We start from the raw sequence: 4,419 nt of genomic DNA, 5'->3' as shown, positions 1-4,419 counted from the left end.
CCTATCTTATTTGTGCTTCACATATTATCTATTTATTTAAGAGCACACAACTGTGAGATGTTAATGTAGTATAGTTAGAAAATCAACGGGTTTTTATCTGCCATATTACCCTAGATGGAAATACACATTGACAAATCAAAAAAGTATTCTTAGTTACCTTCTGTTCACTATTAATACACCAGCAAGGAATATTAAAAAATGGAACTTTTACCAATGACAGAGAATTTAATTGAGTTAGTGTGTTGGAGAAGAATATTGAAAGTACCATGGACTTCCAGGAAAACAAACGAATCTGTATTGGAAGAAATACAGCCAAAAAGATCCTTAGAAGCCAGGATAGCAAGAGCTCATCTCTGCTATTTCAGACATATTATCAAGAAAGACCAGTCCTTGGAGAAAGATATCATGCTTGGTAAAGTGGAAGATCAGTGAAAAGGAGGAAGAGCCCCCAACAAAATAGATGGACTCAAATGTAACAACTGTTTTGTTCTGTTGTGCATACAATCGCTATGAATTGGAACCAACTCAACAGAAACTAACAACATGTATTCTAAATGGCACTGGGTTGCTTTCTTTCACTCTGGTCTGAGTCTACATTCATACCTATGTCTTTGCATGACAAAGGTGCTAACCACAAAAGAAAAGAAAAAGGGAGGCTGAATTGTATACAGTCTTCACCAGTTTTTCATTCTAATAATTTATGCCCAATAAGTATGCATTAATCCTATCCTTCACAGGATAAGCACTGGATTGCTAACCACAAAGTTGGCAGTTCAAATCCACCAGTCACTCCTTGGAAACCCTACACAATGTTGCAATGAGTCAGAATCCATTCAACAGCTACTAACAATAACACCACCAATAATCCTATTCCTTGTTGTACTGGACTAGTTATAAAGGCGATCATTTTGCTAAAATAGTATCCAAGAGATGATAGAAATAAATCTATGAACATGTAGCAGCACTGTTTTGTTGTTATGTGCCGTGGAGTCGGTTCTGACTCATAAATACCCTGTATAGGGTTTCCGAGGCTGTGAATCTTTATGGGAGCAGAAAGCCTCATCTTTCTCCCACAGAACTGCTGGTAGTTTTGAACTGCTGACCTTGCGGTTCACAGCCCGATTCGTAACCACTACGCTACCAGCACTAGGTCATAGTTTAACTGCACACTAACATGGCAGCTCCATATGATAAGTAATAGACTGTGAATCACGAGGTCAGCAGTAGAGACCACCAATAGCTGTGCAGGAGAAAGATGGGGCTTTCTGATCCTGCAGAGATTTAAAGCCTTGGAAACCCTATACAGGGTAGCTATGAGGCAGAACCGACTCACTGACACTCAACAACAACTACTACAATGTGGTGATCACGTCCTGGTGTGGCTCTGTAGGACAATCACTGGGCTGCTAACCAAAAGGTCAGCCATTCAAACCTACCAGCCACTCCTCAGAAACCCTATCTAGGATCACTGTGAGTCATAACTGACTCAACAGCATTTAAGAAGGAGCTCTGGTAGCGTAGTGGTTACGAATCGGGCTGCGAACCTTAAGGTCAGCGGTTCAAAACTACCAGCTGCTTCGTGGGAGAAAGATGAGGCTTTCTACTCCCGTAAAGATTTACACCCTTGGAAACCCTGTACAGGGTCACTATGGGTCGGAACCGACTCGACGGCACTTAACAGCAACAACAACAACATGTGGTAATGGAAACAAAACATGGATTTCCAGACAACTCAACTCAGAATACTCTTACATGCTTTCGCAATGACACATAATTACACAGCCAATGGGGAAAAACAAAGGATGACTCAGTCAGAACTCTTCTGATTTTGAGTACTGAAACATCGCTGGAATCATGGTGTGGTACTATAGGATAAGCACTGGACCAAAAGGTCGGTTTGAGTTGAATGGTCAGTGGTTCAAACTCACAGTTGCTCCTTGGAAACCTTATACAGGGTGGCTGTGAGTCAGAAGAGGCTTGATGGCACTTAACAACAAAACATCACTGAAATAAATTGAAACTATTGTATGTATTGCCTCAAATTTTCACATATAACTTCTTATATAATTGATGGAATGGGAATTGGCCTAATTTCTACCAAAATGGTATCCTTGAGTGACATTTTATAATTAAAAATTAAACATTTCTCGTTGTTACCAATCAACCTCTAGTGAGTTTTGTTTTGTTTTGTTTTGTTGCAGCATGCTTGTATATGATTCATGTTGCAACCACAAGGCTCATCAGTAGCCCTGAGACATACTGAATGACAGTAACTTCAGGCTAATGCTCTCAATCAGCTGAAACTCCATGGAAACACTGGATGCCAAAATGAGGTATTGTGGAAACATCACCTATTTTAATATCAAAATTTTAAACTTTGTTATATGCCTCCCAATGCATTGTTCTGTCTAAAAGTTATAAAATAAGCCCAGAAAGTGAAAAAGAACTACCAAAAGAAAAGAAAACAACACTAAAGTCAGGGGAAAAACATGTCATTTTGAACATTTTGAATAATGATAATGTTTTTGAAAATCATTAGTGTTTTTCTTCTGCCTTTATGGCTATAAGAATTTGACCTCAATTGGCAAGGACACACCCATCTAAGAAGGAACAGATAAGGATGTTTTACTGAACTAATGCAAAGGAGGAGTCTTTTTCTGGTGTTGTAGGATAAACACTGGACCACAAGATTATTTGAATCACAAGGTCAGTGGTTCAAATCCACCAGTTGCTCCTAGGAATCCCAATATATAAGAAGCCCTTAACAACAACAACAATGTAAAGAGAAAGAATTCAGTACTATATAGTTTCCAATATATAAAACAAGATTATGCAGCACATTTAAAACCTTGTATATTAGTCTTTCCTCTTAGGAGAATATAAACTGTAGAAGACAGGTATTTTCTGGGTGTTGTTTTTTTTTTTTTCACTCTCTGTATCCCCAGTACCAGAATAGAGCATAGTGTATGCATAGAACATAGGCATCCAATTAATTGTTATTGAGTAAATGAATAAATGAATGAATGAGAGGGAGTTTTACAAATTCTTTCATTTCTTCCTTTAGCATACCAGCAACCAATCCCAGAGTTATCAAAATTAGCCTGAAGTTAACATGACTTCCTATAAAGTCATGTACTATGAAAAAAAAGAGAATGTAATTCAGGAAGAAAAGTGATACTATTAACTTCCCATTGCCTCTCTAGGGAAAGTGTGTAAGAAGAAAGAAGGAAAAAGATTACAGTGAAGACAGAAGACACTAACCCCGTGTTCTGCTCAAGATTCCTGAAAAGAATGATCCCTATGTGTCTCCCAAAACAACCTGGGAAGATGCCACATCAATTTGCTAGTGCAGTTTGATCAGATAAAGAGAAGTCTGAGGATTAGTGTTGGAGACCCAAAAGTAGCTGAAGGGCTAACCAAGAAGAATGACAGAAGATGGCACCTTTTAGGAACAAAGTGGTTCTGAAGTAAAGACTACAGAATCAAAGATCAGGTCCCTACTGAATGTTAAGTCACAGCTAAATTCAGAGTCATGAAACTTACCTATTACTGCAAATGATCCCTGATGGGATGGTGCTGTGAGATAATCATGGGGTTGCCAACTGTAAGGTCAGATATTCAAATCTACCAGCCACTCTGAGGGAGAAAGATGAGGCTGTATGCTTCTCTAAAGATTTATTCCCAGAAACGCTACATAGGGTTCCTGTAAGTTTGACTCAACGTGATGACAGTGAGTTGAGTTTGGATTTTTTTTTTTTTAATTAATTTAGGTTTTTGCTTCATAACAAATGACTACAAATTTAAAAGATTATAACAACATTCATTTATGATCTCACAGTTTCTATGGGTCAGGAATCTGTCTCTGGGTTAGCTAGGTGCTCTGTGCAGGGTCTCACAAAACTGCATGTAAAATTTTGACCAGCCTGTATTCTTATCTAAAAGCTCAAAGAAGCCACTTCAAACTCATTCAAGTTGTTGGCAAAACTCATTTCTTTAAAGTCATAAGACTGGTGATGGTGGTGGTGGGCTGCCAAAAGTCAGTTCCAACTTACAAGGACCTTGTACAGGATTTTGAAGGCTATACATCTTTACAGGAGCAGAAAGTCTCATCTTCCTCCAATGGAATCATAGAACTAAGGGCTCTGGATTTACCTCATTGCTAGCTAGAGGCTAACCTCAAGTTCTAGAGACCATCTGCATGCAGAGTCTTGTAGCATTGTTGTTGTTAGATGCCATCGAGTCAGTACCAACTCATAGAGACCCTATGCACAGCAGAACGAATCACTGCCCGATCATATAGGCATCCTCAATATGCTTGTCTACCTCATCAAACCACTAAAGAGACTGTCTCTGACCAGAGGAAGGTGCAGTTCTTCTTTTAAGAGTTTTCAACCAACTATGTCAAGTCTTTTATATATA

The sequence above is a fragment of the Chrysochloris asiatica genome, unplaced genomic scaffold, assembly GCF_000296735.1.
Source record: "Chrysochloris asiatica unplaced genomic scaffold, ChrAsi1.0 scaffold00235, whole genome shotgun sequence".
NCBI classification, from domain to species: Eukaryota; Metazoa; Chordata; class Mammalia; order Afrosoricida; family Chrysochloridae; genus Chrysochloris; species Chrysochloris asiatica.
Note: the sequence above shows the minus strand (reverse complement) of the source record.